Genomic DNA, 17,676 nt, shown 5'->3' with positions numbered 1-17,676 from the left:
CTAATTCTTAAACATGATTTAGTCTCTTTCTTTACTCCAGATATTTAATGAGACTATTTTTAGTGTTGCTTTGAAATTAAGTGAGTCACAACTTTAGTAATCTTCAGCCTCATTATAAAAGTCTTGGAAATATACGCATGCTTCAAATGTTTTCACCTCTATCAAGATTAAAGCCATCCTACTAGGAAAAATCCCCAGAGCTTAAGAGGGAGGAAGAGGCAGGCAAGTCACCCCAGGTCCTAGTCAAGAGACCTACACTAGGTGAGCTGGTTCAACATGTCCTGTGTCTTTTATCATAAAGGCACAGAACTAAAGGAGGTGGAAGTCTTACATATTTGAAAAGAGAAATTAGACTGTGGGAAGGTAGATAAGTCAAAGTCATTAATGAAAAATGTCACATGAAGTATATGGAAAGACGTTTATAAGAGGACAGAAGTTACTAAAATTGGATAAACTCACAATTTAGGTTAGTAAACAGATACAGACACTGAAATACATTTCAAATTAAAAGAAGAAGCTTTGAGGAAAATATATTAAGCTTTAACTGTGAGGAGGTTATGTGAGTCTGCAATCACTCATTTATTTTCTACTCAACAAATATTAAAGACTAAATATCCTGGGGAAACTATAATAATGGAAATTCTAACTTTTAGGAAGTTTTGATAAAAATATGAGAGAAATATGAGCCAAGTGCATGCAATCCCAATAAAGCCTAGCTACCTGCAGTCTAGTCTGAGCTTAGTGCAAAATTCAAAGGAATGCCAATCAGTTTAACACCTAACAAGTATTTGAAAGCTTTTTAAATGTTTACTATTCTTTCAAAAATGCAAAAATAATTTATTAAAAAGTCCATTATGCAACTTATTATAGATAATAAAAACATATCTACCCCATGTTTAGGTCTCTTTTCTTTCTGTAAAGTCTCCAAAACATTCCCCTGAACCAAGCTCATATCAATCCCAATCTTTCTCCTCTGTTCATTTCACCTTCAGATCTATTCATTGATCTTCAACCAAGACTATCTGTTGTATTTATACCTATCAAAGCAATAAAAATATTTATACATCTTTCCTGTACAATGTGAATATAAAGTAAATACAATATGAAAAAATATGTAAGAAAATGATCCACTAATAAAATTGAGTGCATTGAAAAAATAGGATTGAGGGAAAAACAACTCATTCAGTGCCAGATGCACTGATGTAAGTTGTTAGCAAGATTCAGAATAGGGGGAGCCTGACTGAGTGGCTGAATGGCTCAGTCAGTTGAGCGTACCGACTTCAGCTCAGGTCATGATCTCAAGCCTTGTGAGTTTAAGCCCCATGTTGGGTTCTGTGCTGACAGCTCAGATACTGGCGTCTACTTCTGATTCTGTGTGTCCCACTCTCTTTGCCCCTAACCCACTCACATTCTGTCTCCGTCTCTCTCAAAAATAAATAAACTTAAAAAAATATCTTAAAGATTCAGAATGGGTGTTTCCAATGAAGACTTTCAACTATTGAATAGAACTTCAAAGAGAGGGTGTGGTTGGGTAAAATATTTGGACATGTAAGGTTAAGGAAGTACTGTTGACATTGCAAATTGTTCTGAGATTGCAAAGAGTGAGTTTTCTTGAAGAAGAGACAAGTCTTAGGGAAGATTTTCGGAAACAACTCTATTAAGTGGATAAAACACTTAATGAACCAGATAACATATGGCAAAAACAAAAGAAGACTGAATAATTCTGTGTTAGGTTATAAAGGAGATTAGGAAATAATGAATGGTCTGGGAGGAAGATGGCGGCATAGGAGGGCGCTGGGCTCACCTTGTCCTGCTGATCACTTAGATTCCACCCACACCTGCCTAATAACCCAGAAAACCACCAAAAGACTAGCAGAACAGACTCTCCGGAGCCAAGCTTAGAAAAGATGCCCACGAAAGAGGATACACCCCAGTTAATACGCCAGATCCCATCAAAGCAGCACCACAAGCCTGGCAGTGTGCAAGTAGCCTGGACAGAGGCCATTCCACTCCATAGTGAGTCCTGCCCCTGGGAAAGGGGAAGATAAGGTACACGTAAGTCTCACTGTGGCCCCAGTGGTGGGCTGGGGACAGACATCGGGTCTGACTGTGGCCCAGCCCAGTAACACAAGTTACTCCAGACAGCACAGGGGAAGTGCCCTGAAGTTCAGCGCCACCCCAGGGATAACGAAAATGACCTATGGAAGAACTCTCCTCAAAAGAAACTCCAGGAAGTAGTGACAGCTAACAAATTGACCAAAAACGATTTAAGCAATATAATGGAACAAGAATTTGGAATAATAGTCATAAAATTAATCACTGGGCTTGAAAAAAGTATAGAGGACAGCAGACAATCTATTGCTACAGAGATCAAGGGACTAAGAAATAGTCATGAGGAGCTAAAAAATGCTATAAATGAGGTGAAAAATAAAATGGAGGCGACCACAGCTTGGATTGAAGAGGCAGAAGAGAGAATAGGTGAATTAGAAGATAAAATTATGAAGAAAGAGGGAGCTGAGAAAAAGATAAAAAAAAAAATCCAGGAGTATGAGGGGAGAATTAGAGAACTAAGTGATGCAATCAAACAGAACAATATCAATATCATAGGAATTCCAGAAGAGAAAGGGAGAGAGAAAGGGGCTGAAGGTGTACTTGAACAAATCATAGTTGAGAACTTCCCTGAACTGGGGAAGGAAAAAGGCATTGAAATCCAAGAGGCACAGAGAACTCCCTTCAGACGTAACTTGAATTGATCTTCTGCATGACATATCATAGTGAAACTGGAAAAATACAAGGATAAAGAGAAAATTCTGAAAGCAGCTAGGGATAAACAGGCTCTAACTTACAAAGGGAGACCCATAAGAGTAGTGGCAGATCTATCTACTGAAACTTGGCAGGCCAGAAAGGAATGGCAGGAAATCTTCAATGTGATGAACAGAAAAAATATGAAGCAGAGAATCCCTTATCCAGCAAGTCAGTCATTTAGAATAGAAGGAGAGATAAAGGTCTTCCCAAACAAACAAAAACTGAAGGAACTCATCACTACTATACCAGCCCTACAAGAGATCGTAAGGGGGCATTCTGTGAGTGAAATGTTGCAAGGACCACAATGTACCAGAGACATCATTACAAGCATGAAACCTACAGACATCACAATGGCTCTAATCCCATATCTTTCTATAATAACACTGAATGTAAATGGACTAAATGTGCCAACCAAAAGACATAGGGTATCAGAATGGATAAGAAAACACGACCCATCTATTTGCTGTCTACAAGAAACTTATTTTAGACCTGAGGACACCTTCAGATTGAAAGTGTGGGGATGGAGAACTATCTATCATGCTACTGGAAGTCCAAAGAAAGCTGGAGTAGCCATACTTATAACAGACAAATTAGACTTTAAATTAAGGGCTGTAACAAGAAATGAAGAAGGGCATTATATAATAATTACAGGGTCTATCCATCAGGAAGAGCTAACAATTATAAATGTCTATGCACCAAATACAGGAGTCCCCAAATATATAAAACAATTAATCACAAGCAAAACCAAACTTATTGATAAAAATGTGCTAATAGCAGGGGATTTTAATACCCCACTTACAACAATGGATAGATCATCTAGACACAGGATCAGTAAAGAAACAAGGGCCATGAATGATACATTGGAACAGATGGACTTGACAGATATATTTAGAACTCTGCATCCAAAGCAATAGTGTATACTTTCTTCTTGAGTGAACATGGAACATTCTCCAAGATAGGTCACATACTGGGTCACAAAACAGCCCTTCATAAGTATAAAAGAATTGAGATCATACCATGCACACTTTCAGACCACAATGCTATGAAACAGGAAAAAGTCTGGAAAACCTCCAAAAGCATGGAGGTTAAAGAACACCCTACTAAAGAATGAATGGGTCAACCAGACAATTAGAGAAGAAATTAAAAAATATATGGAAACAAATGAAAATGAAAATACAACAACCCAAATGCTTTGGGATGAAGCAAAGGCAGTCCTGAGAGGAAAAGACATTGCAATCCAGGCCTATCTCAAGAAACAAGAAAAATCCCAAATACAAAACCTAACAGCACACCTAAAGGAAATAGAAGCAAACAGCAAAGATACCCCAAACCCAGCAGAAGAAGAGAAATAATAAAGATCAGAGCAGAAATAAACAATATAGAATCTAAAAGAGCAGTAGAGAAGATCAATGAAACCAAGAGTTGTTGTTATTTTTTTCTTTTTGAAAAAATAAACAAACTTGATAAACCTCTAGCCAGGCTTCTCAAAAACAAAAGGGAGATGACCCAAATAGATAAAATCATGAATGAAAATGGAATTATTACAACCAATCCCTCAGCAATTATCAGGAAATACTATGAAAAATTATATGCCAACAAACTGGACAGCCTGGAACAAATGGACAAATTCCTAAGCACCCACACACTTCCAAAACTCAAACAGGAAGAAATTGAAAATTTGAACAGACCCATAACCAGTGAAGAAATTGAATCGGTTATTCAAAATCTCCCAACAAATAAGACTCCAGGACCAGATGGCTTCCCTGGGGCATTCTACCAGACATTTAAAGCAGAGATAATACCTATCCTTCTCAAGCTGTTCCAAAAAATAGAAAGGGAAGGAAAACTTCCAGACTCATTCTATGAAGTCAGCATACTTTGATTCCCAAACCAGACAGAGACCCAGCAAAAAAAGAGAACTACAGGCCAATATCACTGATGAATATGGATGCAAAAATTCTCAATAAGTTGCTAGCAAATTGAATTCAACAGCATATAAAAAGAATTATTCACCATGATCAAGAGGGATTCATTCCTGGGCTGCAGGACTGGTTCAACATTTGCAAATCAATCAATGTGATACATCACATTAATAAAAGAAAAGATAAGAACCATATGATCCTGCCAATTGATGCAGAAAAGGCATTTGACAAAATTCAGCATCCTTTCTTAATAAAAACCCTTGAGAAAAACGGGATAGAAGGAACATACTTAAACATCATAAAAGCCATTTATGAAAAGCCCACAGCTAACATCATCCTCAATGGGGAAAAACTGAGAGCTTTCCCCCTGAGACAGGAACACGACAGGGATGTCCACTCTCACCGCTGTTGTTTAACATAGTGTTGGAAGTGCTAGCATCAGCAATCAGACAACAAAAGGAAATCAAAGGCATCAAAATTGGCAAAGATGAGGTCAAGCTTTCACTTTTTGTAGATGGCATGATGTTATACACGAAAAACCCGACAGACTCCACCAAAAGTCTGCTAGAACTGATACATGAATTCAGCAAAGTTGCAGGATACAAAATCAATGTACAGAAATCAGTTGCATTCTTATACACTAACAATGAAGCAACAGAAAGACAAATAAAGAAACTGATCCCATTCACAACTGTACCAAGAATCATAAAATACCTAGGAATAAACCTAACCAAAGATGTCAAAGATCTGTATACTGAAAACTACAGAAAGTTTATGAAGGAAATTGATGAAGATATCAAGAAATGGAAAAACATTCCATGCTCATGGATTGGAAGAATGAATATTGTCAAAATGTCAATACTACCCAAAGCTATCTACACATTGAATGCAATCCCAATCAAAATTGCACCAGCATTCTTCTTGAAGCTAGAACAAGCAATCCTAAAATTTGTATGGAACCACAAAGGACTCTGAATAGCCAAAGTAATTTTGAAGAAGAAGACCAAAGCGGGAGGCATCACAATCCCAGACTTTAGCCTCTACTACAAAGCTGTAATCATCAAGACAGCATGGTATTGGCACAAAAACAGACACATAGACCAATGGAAAGAATAGAAACCCCAGAATTAGACCCACAAGAGTATGGCCAACTAATCTTTGACAAAGCAGGAAAGAATATCCAACGGAAAAAAGACAGTCTCTTTAAGAAACGGTGCTGAGAGAGATGGACGGCAACATGCAGAAGAATGAAACTAGACCACCTTCTCACACCATTCACAAAAATAAACTCAAAATGGATAAAGGACCTGAATGTGAGACAGGAAACCATCAAAACCCTAGAGGAGAAAGCACAAAAACCTCTCTGACCTCAGCCGCAGCAATTTCTTACTTGACACATCCTCAAAGGCAAGGGAATTAAAAGAAAAAATGAACTATTGGGACCTCATGAAGATAAAAAGCTTCTGCAGTGCAAAGGAGACAATCAACAAAACTAAAAGGCAACCAACGGAATGGGAAAAGATATTTGCAAATGACATATTGGACAAAGGGCTAATATCCAAAATCTATAAAGAACTCACCAAACTCCACACCCAAAAAACAAATAATCCAGTGAAGAAATGGGCAGAAGACATGAATAGACACTTCTCTAAAGAAGACATCCAGATGGCCAACATGCACATAAAAAGATGCTCAACATCGCTCCTTATCAGGGAAATACAAATCAAAACCACACTCAGATACCACCTCACGCCAGTCAGAGTGGCCAAAATGAACAAATCAGAGACTATAGATGCTGGAGAGGATGTGGAGAAACGGGAACCCTCTTGCACTGTTGGTGGCAATGCAAACTGGTGCAGTCGCCCTAGAAAACAGTGTGGAGGTTCCTCAAAAAATTAAAAATAGATCTACCCTATGATCCAGCAATAGCACTATAGGAGTTTACCCAAGGGATACAGGAGTACTGATGCATAGGGGCACTTGTACCCCAATGTTTATAGCAGCACTCTCAACAATAGCCAAATTATGGAAAGAGTCTAAATGTCCAACAACTGACGAGTGGATAAAGAAATTGGGGTTTACATACACAATGGAATACTATGTGGCAATGAGACAGAATGAAATACGGCCTTTTGTAGCAACGTGTATGGAACTGGAGAATGTTATGCTAAGTGAAATAAGTCATACAGAGAAAGACAGATACCATATGTTTTACTCTTATGTGGATCCTGAGAAACTTAACAGAAGACCATGGGGGAGGGGAAGGAAAAACAAAAAAGTTAGAGAGGGAGGGATCCAAACCATAAGAGACTCTTAAAAACTGAGAATAAACTGAGGGTTGATGTGGGGCGGGAGGGAGGTCAGGGTGGGTGAGGGGTATTGAGGAGGGCACCTGTTGGGATGAGCACTGGGTTTTGTATGGAAACCAATTTGACAATAAATTTCATATAAAAAAAGGAAATAATGAATGACACAAAGAGATCAAGATGTTCAATTATGTATAGGGTTATGTGATATACAGAGTGAGGTTATTCTTCTGAGCAAAATTTCCATTGAGGTATTTAAGCAATGGTATTAGAAAATTGTTCACTTTCTTTCAAAATATTAATAACAATTTATCCTAGTGAGAAAAATGATAAGATATAAACTGTCTACTAAGACTAAAATGAAAATCACAACAAAGGAATACTATACACTATGGATGTACTGGAGGGTTGTTTGTTTACTTGCTTGTTTGTTATTTCTTATTTGTTTTTTAAATTAGGATTGGCTATCAAATAATGGATGAAGTAAAATTACTCCTAAATAAGTCAGACTAGAAAATAACATACTCAATTACTACTTTGACTCAAAATATCTTCAGGGGGATATTTTCAGGGAAAGAATGAATGAAAACATAGAAATCGGTTTTTTAATTTTTTTTTTGCTTTGAGGAAGCAGAAATATACTTTATTCAGTATTGCACGCTATATTAAGAAATAATTGACAAAGACCATCAATTATCTGTAAGTCTGTCCCCCTTTTCCTACCATTCCTTCATATGAAATAATGAGTACCAGAAATGTATAAAGTACTGTGTATTATTTAACATATATATTTTATTTATCATAATACATGAAACACTCAATTTAAACAAATATGTAAATTTTTTTCCTGAAAATATTATTTCTCCAAGTTGTTAAAACCTGTGGCCCCTTCTCGCGATCAGATGAACTTAACAGAAAGTAAACATAGTTGAGTAACTCTCAACAGGTGTCTAACAAGGAATGAAAAATGGTATTTGTAGAATTTCATTAGCTATAATGAGGCAAATCATAAGGCCAGGTCGGAAGAGTAGGAAATAAGGAATACTTTCTCCAAATCTAAGTAAACCTAAGAGCCTGCAGCTAGGAACCTACTACAGAAAACTCTTTCTTTATTTCTTAACTCTGTCTTCAAGCCAGTGAGTTTAGTTGGTCTGAATAAATTTTAAACTTAATCCAGGTAACTCTGAACTCAGTAGTTGGCTGAAAAATATCTGCCCTTGATAAATAAAAGGGCCAGGCATTAGAAAGTGAAAAGTTCACTATTATGGGTCAGGAATTAAAACATATACTACATTAACTGTTTTTATGTTTAAAAAATACTATTATTTTTATTACCTTATGTGTTGTTATTTGAACTTATAAGAATTTAATCTTTGTGTATAAATGATTTTTTTACAGGCAACATGGCTATATGGGTACCAGCAGAGCTTATACGTCCTTTTTTTTTTTTCCAGGTTTGTCATCTTTCCATTTTTCCCTTTTTAAAAAAGTCCTTGCTCTTACATCATTAGCTTTAAGCTCCTTCTTTTTCAGTTTCAGCTCAGTTTTGTCTTTCTAAATTTTTGGTCTTGCCTCAGTGGAATTCAACATTTCTAATTTTATATCTATTTTATTGCATTGACCTTTAAAATCTTTCCGTACCCATCTATTCCTACAGAGATCAGATTGCCAACTATAGTTCCAGTTTGCAATTCATCCACTTTTTTTTAAAACTTCTAGTGCCAGGAGCACCTGGGTGGCTCAGTTGGTTAAGTGTCTGACTTTCACTTCGGTCATGATCTCATGTTTCGTGAGTTTGAGTCCCACATCAGGCTCTCAGCTTTTGGCACAGAGCCTGCTTCAGAGCTCCTGTCCCCATCTCTCTTTGGCCCCCTCTTCCCCGGTTGTGTTTATTCTATCAGAAATAAACATTAAAAAAAAACCCTTCTAGTGCTAGTTATGCCTCAGTAATCACTCTTTTCCCTATTATTTCCCTAATACAGGAGTCCAAATGGTTAAGATAATATATTCAAAAATTAGTAGTTTGAAGACATTTTTTGCCTCCATGGAGGTATAATGGCTTTAACAAGATTCTGTAGTTACTCTTAAAAGATACTAAAACATTTTCATGAATTCCATACATCTCAAGTGATTCTAGACTTAAACTTGAGATATCATAACAACCAATCTTATTGAAAATTGTTAACTAAGAAGCCAATGTCTGTGTACCCAGAAAAACGATTTTTATTTTCAGTCTAATGCACATATCCTTAATTTACCAATCTTCTTGGCAGCAAATATAGTCTTTTTATTACTTGCAAAAGCTTTGTTATAGAATACTTTGTCTTTTGTTTCATATACAAATTCATTTATTCAAGTTAAAAAAAGTACTCAACTAGTTACTAAACAATGCATTATCTTTCTGCTAAACAGAGTTAAGACTGTAACCTTAACTTAAAAAAAAAGCCTTAAGAAATAATAGCTAAAAGTTAAATTGCCTTATTTGACCCTGACATCAAAAGGCCCAGAACTTTTACTCTTTTAATTTTTTTTTTTACATTTATTTATTTTTGAGACAGAGAGAGACAAAGCATGAACGGGTAGGGGCAGAGAGAGAGGGAGACACAGAATCTGAAGCAGGCTCCAGGCTCTGAGCCATCAGCCCAGAGCCTGACGCGGGGCTTGAACTCACGGACTGCGAGATCGTGACCTGAGCTGAAGTCGGATGCTCAACTGACTGAGCCACCCAGGCACCCCAAACTTTTACTCTTTTAGATGAGGGCATATAAGGTGTGAAAATAGCATAGTTCTTAAAAATTCGTTAATTTATTCACCCATTTAATAAATTGTTGTTAAACATTTCCAGATAGTCTCACAAATAAATGCAAAATCTCTTGATGAGAAAAGTGTTATAAGGAAAATAATGATCGTTCTATGAGACATTGTTTCATTTTTATTCCATTTATGTGGGAGAAAAGGAAAGCCATCTCTCAAGTGTAATACTGGCATTGTATTTGGGGAGTGAACTTATCACCTTAGCAAAATTATCACAATTACATTTCCTTTACAAAACTCATAACGTTTAAAGAATTTATAACACAAGTACTGGTAACAAAGGCTAAAAAAAAATAATGGAGTAATGTCATATTACACTGGACTCTTTCAGTGCTGATTAGGCTCAAAAGAAGCAACAGAATGCTAATGACTGAGACCCAGAGATGGAATAAGATTCCCAGGATTAGTGCCCTGGCTCCTCTTGTGATACCCTGAACTAGACACAGGGTGCTAGACAGCACGATGCACCACCCAGATCCCCCTTCACTGAAGGGCTTGAGGCTCCAGCTGTGGAGAGTGCCGCTGGCAGTCGCCTTTAACTGTTAGTACCTTTGGGGCACCTGGGTGGCTCAGTTGGTTGGGCATCAGACTCTTGGTTTTGGCTCAGGTCATGATCTCACGGTTGATGAGTTCAAGCCCTGCATCGGGCTCTGCACTGACAGTGCAGAGCCTGCTTGGGATTCTCTCTCTCTTTCTCTGTCTCTGACCCTCCCTCACTTGTGCTCTCTCTCTCCCTTAAAAATAAATAAACTTAAAAAAAATGTTAGTACTTTTAAGGATTGCCTTAAGTAAAGAGATCTACCTTGTCTAAAGTCATACCCTCTTCCCAAGGTGGCCTACATCTAAGGACTGATTAAGTGAGCTATAAAGAACCAATCTCTTGCTCCAGCAGGACATCTTTGAAGTGGTGTGTTAGACCCAGGGATCCAGGAGACTCTTCCAAGACTGTTTTTCAGCTTTCACTGCATCTCACCTTCTCTCCTTCCCCACTTCTGCTTGTTTCCCTTCCCTTCTGTACGTATTGGTCCAAGAGAACTACCTAATAAGCACCCTGCACATTTAAACTCCACCCAAGGGTCTGTTTCCTGGGAAAGCCAGTCTGTGACAACTATACTTCCTAAACTTCTGTTTTATCATCCCTGAGAAGAGAATAATAGAACATTTCTCCCCGGATTGTTATGAAATTTCATTGAGAATATTCACAAAAGTTCTTAGTCTGGTGATTCACATACAGTACATAGCGTATACATTTTATCTATAATGATAATGATTATGATAATTGGGGAAGAGACATGAGGTAGACAGATTTGATTTCATTATTCTAAATGATGTCATTATGTTCTATCACTTTCTTCCTGCCTCCAATTTTATTTTTTTTAATAGATAACCACATTTTCTTAGTTAGGTTTGTGTGTTTGCCTCATTTGGTCTTACTACTATTCAGCACCATCCCTATGGTAGGAAAGGCCCAGAAGTGAAGTGAACGATAAAATACATTTTGTCTTTCCTCTTCAAGAGGGATGCCCTTGATTTTAAGTCCTGGCCTCATTCTCATAATGTTACTTATTACCTTCAAACATTTTTCCACCCTTCCAGCCAAATCTACGTGTCACTTTGACAGTGGTCAAATTTTTACTAAAAGTTAAAGCTTGTGTGCTTTTTGAAATGTTCTTCTTCCAGAAAGAGTTAATTGTTTACATAGTTTAAAAGGTGAATAATTTTTTTCCCGTCAGATCTTCTCCTGAGGGTAGACACTAATGAAGAAAGTAAGGAAGAGAGAAATAAAAGGCATCACAGAGAAGGGCTGGAAATAGGAAAAAAAAGAAAAAGAAGTTTAAAACTCCTAAAGACACATGCCCTCTACTTTATAATGCTGCATTGGCCCAGTGTTAAACCACAGTGTGAAATATAAATATCTAGGCATATATATGTTCTTCTTCAGAGGTAACATCATACAGTAACATCTAACCTATGCAGAAAATGTTTATCTGTTTATCTGTTGTCCATTTGGACAATAGCCAATGAAAACATAATAAAATGGAAATTATATAGAAAAGTGTTTATGCCTCTTCTTTATCTGCACCCACAGAGTGAGGACACTGGAGGAAAAAGGCAGTGTTAAAAGAAAACTCAAGCACCCTGAACTGACTTTTATCAAGCCAAGGACCCAGAGGAGACCCATGCCCTCATGAAGGATGCACAATTCTTATAGACATTGTCAGTTCAAGGAGGATGAAAACACAATCTCTAGCGATATAAAGTTGAATTTGTTTCAACAAACCCTCCTTTCAAATATAAAAAATCCTAATTTACAAAATATTTTTATCTTGGCCTATGGTGCTTTGACTTTCTACTTCAGTAAATCATGTAACCTACCTAATAGTACAATTTCAGGTTAAAAGAAATATAAAAATCCTTATTCTGTGAACAGAATAAGGAGCAGCTAAATTTCAATTAGCTTCTTCTGTTTGTCTCTTGCCCCAGTTTTTAGGCTACCTATGTAGACAAGTCTGCTTTTCTTCCTTTCTTAATTTTTTCTCTTTCTTATAGTATAATCCAACCATCCTCCTCTAATCCTTTCTCCCATTTTAGTGTATCATTTTCTTCTCCAGTGCACACTGTTGTTGTCACTGGATGACATCTTGTATTCTTTTTTTTCATTTAACATCTTGTAATAAGAATTTATAAGTGTCTTTACCAAGGCTCTATAACCATTTTTTAATGGTTGCAATTATTCTATCAAGTAAATTATTATTTCCCTAATTTCCCATTACTGGACAGTTTGATTTCTTCCAATATTCACACTTGTAATTAACACTTAAGCAAATATTTTTTCAACATACAGCCTTTTCCATGCTTTCCATTATTTCTTTAGGATACAGGTCTAATAAGATACTGTTAAATAAGAGCCCTGTAGAATCTGACAGTGAGACAGAAAAACTGTGTGTCAGCAAAGCTCCCTGACTTTAGGGTAAAAGCACATAAGGTGTCCTGAACTGTCCCACATGCTCTAATGTTGCTGCTGTCAGTGTGCCCTTAAGCCTTGCTCCTTTCTTCTGCAATTCGCCTCCTGCAGCCTCAGGGCAGGACTTCCCTGCATCTGACGCTGCTCTTCCCTATGGCACAGAATTTCCAACCATGGGTTCACACCTGACCCTCAGCTTCTTTCAATACTGCACATTTACTAAAAGCTTAGAAAAAAACACAAGTGAAATGCAACACAGATAGTTTTAAATGTCACATTCAATAGGACTTCCGTAAGAGTTCAAAGGCCCCATCCCTTCTACAGCATTTCCCAAATGTATGCGAGTTATAAGCCAGCTCCTGGCTTGTTTCACTGTGGTAGAGAGAAATCAATCACATCAGGTCACACTGCCATTCATAGTGAGGAAAGGCCTGGGCATCCCCTCCTCCTGCTATGATGCCAGAACCTTCTCTCTAAGTTTAGAAAGAGTCAACTCTTCACCCTTCCCAGCAACATAGTCTTATCATCCAAAAACTAATGCCCTAGTACTAGAGCATTTGCTTTGGATCCCGGGATAATTGTCAGGAGGCAATAAACACCACTGCCAGTGTCCTCACTCTGTGGGTGCAGAGAAGGAAGAGGTGTAAACACTTTTCTATTCCCCAAAAGGAATTAAAAATTCAAAGTCCAAGCTCAAAAATTTGCCAAGTTCCGGGCTATACTGGGTATGAAATAACTTCACATAAGAGATTTCACAGTACAATCCGTACGGCACTGTGTCCAACTTTGTTCTGCCTCTACTCAGTCTTCTCCAGGCATTCGGTGAGGAGAAGTATGGCCCTGTCTTCTGCCGGCCTCTTCATGCTATGGCCCAAGTAACAGCACACAGAACACAACCATGGGAGGTGGGGGGAGGGGAAGTGGGAGTCCCTATTTAAGAACACATGTATGTAAAGGGAACAGAACCTACAGAGGGAGAGTTGCTTCAAAACATACAACTAATTTATATTGCTAAAAAGAACTCCATTCCTTAAAGTTCTCCATTAATGTTTCAATTTCAGATGCACTTAAATGATCTCTCAAAGGCTCTCTCAAATAATGGACACTTGCCAAGTTCGAAAGTCAAATTCAAAGACCCACTCAGAAAACAGAAGACATTTTCAACTTTATCTTGAAAGTTTTCTTTTACGTTTTTTGCTGCCATTCTTGACAATGTTTAAAATAAAACAATAAAAATAATGAATATAGCTTGCTATATTGGGGCTCTTCCATACAGACAAATGTGTAAGAAATTTGAAGTTTCAAAATGAATAGCTGTCTGGAAACATTAAGTAGAGGTGATGAAAGCTGCATAATTTGAATAAAGACTGCTGAAGATTTTAATATACTGGAATGTTGTAAAAGGTTATATTCACTCACTTGAGGACCAATTGAGTTAAACCCAATTCTCAGGCATTTTGAGTAAGCTACTGCTGTCAATGCAAAATTTAAGGCAGATAAAGATTGTTTACACTCTACCAAAATCTTACTGCTACATTACAATTAATATACATTTCAGACCAAAGTTTGCCACATTTATTTTTGCCATACAAATATTCAAACAATATTAGCAAGTGAGTTTAAAAAAAACAATACATCTTGTTCTATATACCACAGAAAGTTAGCTTTTGGTCATTTTAGTTGTTCTGACCACTATCTTGCATAAAAGATGCATTTATGGTAAACTATCCAATGCTCTAAAAGAAAGATTTATTACATTTATAGTTGACATCAAATATGCAGCATCTTCTACATTCACACCCAAGCCTTTAGTTTGGAGTATTATCCTTAAAGATACATAGTATGTGCCTAGCAGAATTATTTTCCCCTTTCATGTAGTATGGGGAGTGTCTCTAGCTATTTCAGTCATCCACACATGTGCAATCTCATTCATTTCACAAATAATTGAAAGTTCATTTCTGACGCTTGTTATACTAATTAGGAAAATTGTGTCTTTTGCTTGAGATGTAGATATAGATTGCAAAAGCAATTTTTATAGCCACCTCTGGATTGAATAGAATGCTAGGTAACTATTTCTGAAGTTTGATTGCCTTTATAACGGATTTTGAGATCAGGTAAAGCAAATCTTCCTTTGTTCTCTTATTCAAAGTGGGTTTAGCTATTCCAGGTCCTTGAATTTCTATATAAATATTAGTGTGAGGTTGTCAGTTTCTACATAAATGCCTGATGGGATCTTCATTTAGATTGCTATGAGTCTAAACATCAATTTGGAGAAAATTGACAGTTTAGCAATATTGAATCTTCTGATCCATAAATGCAGTGTGCATCTACCTCCATTTATTAGATATCCTTTCATTTCTCCAAGAAATATTTTGTAATTTTCAACGTATAAGTTTACATTTTCATCATATTTATTCTAAAGTATTTCATATTTTTGATGCACATGTATTTTATTGAATTATATTTCAATGTTCAAGTATATTCTGCAAGTATATAAGACAATTTTTATATATATATTGATATTTTATTCCATGAAATTATTAGTTTATACTACTAGTAATACTAAAATACTTGGGGCACCTGGGTGGCTCAGTCAGTTGAACGACCGACTTCGGCTCAGGTCTTGATCTCTCAGTTCGTGGATCAAGCCCCACATAGGGCTCTGTGTTGACAGCTCAGAGCCTGGAACCTGCTTCAGATTCTGTGTCTCCCTCTCTCTGCCCCTCCCCTGTTCATGCGCTTTCTCTCTCTGTCTCACAAGTAAACAAACATTAAAAAAATTTAAAATACTTGTATTTTAGCAGGATTCTTTGTTTTTTTTTTTGCTCACGCCCTAGGGTGTCTGTATAGATGACTTTTTGAGAATAAAAATAATTTGACTCCTTTTACCCAATCTGAATGGGTTTTGTTTATTTCTCTTTCCTTTTTGCACTGTAATGTTGAATAGATGATTTAAGAGCAAATAGTTTAGGCTTTTTTTTTCCCTTTCCTTTTCTTTTTTTAATTTCATCTTTGCTGAGGTATAATCGACATATAAAATTGTAAGACGTTTAAAACGTACATTGTCGTGTTTTGATACACGTATACATCATCAAGGATTCCTCCCACCTAGTTAATGAACACACCCATAATTTCAAAGAGTACACCTTATACCTTATTTTATTTATGCATTTGCTTTTTCCTTTTTATATCAGGAATCATTTTTTTAAAAATTAGTGGTAAAATTGTTTATTGAAAGTAATTAACAGCTGCCATATGTAGGCATACAAGTAAAATACCTATCACTTTCCAGCCTTTAAAAAGAGCAAAATTAGCTTAATTGTTGTATTTATATCTTACTAAAATGAACATAATATTTTTAAATGCTTAAATATTTTCTATTGCACATGCCAAAAAACAAGTGGCTTTAAAAGCGTTTTCTCAGCTCCATGTTTGTAGTTCAACAACACACAGTGTTTCTGTTCAATTCCACTACTCATATAAATTTGCAACTTCAACCTAGTATTTACTAATTATCCACTACCCTGACATCTAATTTTTAAAAATAATTTGAATTTCTAAATCACTTCAAAACCTAATGGAACTCAAATGCTATTACAGCTGAAACCACTTAATAGGGCCTTGTTAATAAAGACAATCTGGTTAAATTAGGCACTTTCAGTGAACATATTTTATCTTGGCCACTTGATGTAATCCACAATAATAATGATGGCTAATATGTATGGCCTGATAACAGGGACATTTACTCCATTAACCATTTGCTTGAGCGGTTCGTATTTTTCTGTTTCAGAGTTAGTAAGAGCCACTTATTTGAGAGTTTTTTTGTAAATTCTGATTTGTGGTTTATATGGAGGAAAACAAGTGTCCATAATGCAGTGATATCAGTAAACTTAACTATGCATACAAAAGCATATCCGAACCTGTTATACCCCTTCCCAGAAAACTAAACCTACACCATTTTCATAATAGACCATTGCTATTTTTATTTTAGTTCTGTTAATTATCAGAACTGAACTTATTATTAACTCTTATTAACATTATAATACATGTTTGATTGCACACTTTCCAAACTGTACAATATTATAATCAGTTTTAAGATCCTTCAGAAAAAAATACTACAAGTTTATACAGTAGCTGACCATTTTTAAAAGCTATAAACATTTCAAAACAATGTGTCTTGTGGGGGTGCCTGGGTGGCTCATTCGGTTAAGTGTCCAGCTTCAGCTTAGGTCATGGTTTGTGGGTTAGAGTCTCACATCGGGACTCTTTGCTATCAGTACAGAGCCTGCTTCAAATCCTGTCTACCTCTTTCTCTGCCCCTTCCCTGCATGTGTTCTCTTTCTCTCTCTCAAAAATAAATAAACATTAAAAAAAAAAAGTCAACTTGGCTAAGAAGCAGACTGATCTTTAAAAAAAAAAAAAGCCTTAGGTTTGTATTATTTTTGTATCGATCTCCAGGAAAATTTAGTCAAACATTCAGCAGTTTCCCTACACAGTGTGACACATCAAGTGTTGTGTTTTTTTTATTATTCTTTATTCAAAAAGAATAAAGGAATCATTTCACTCATAGTTCAAAACTTTTTTTTTTTTTGCTCAGTATCTTTATGGCATATTAGTTTCCTTATTCCAAAGTGTTTAGATCTTCAGACCAATTTGCACGTCCAATACCTTACCAAAACTGTTCCTTTCGCTTATTTCTTCAGTATTTATCAAATACCAACTATATGTCAAATATCATATGCTTCATTGACACAAGTATGAATTGTATCCTATTTTCCATTGTTAACTTAACATTATCCTGCCTATTCTATATTCTGTCCTGTAGAGAAGAAGCCCCAAATTACATCTGTCTGAACTCTTTCAA

This window comes from Acinonyx jubatus, chromosome C2 (genome assembly GCF_027475565.1).
Source record: "Acinonyx jubatus isolate Ajub_Pintada_27869175 chromosome C2, VMU_Ajub_asm_v1.0, whole genome shotgun sequence".
Lineage (NCBI taxonomy): Eukaryota > Metazoa > Chordata > Mammalia > Carnivora > Felidae > Acinonyx > Acinonyx jubatus.
This window is presented reverse-complemented; position numbering follows the sequence as displayed.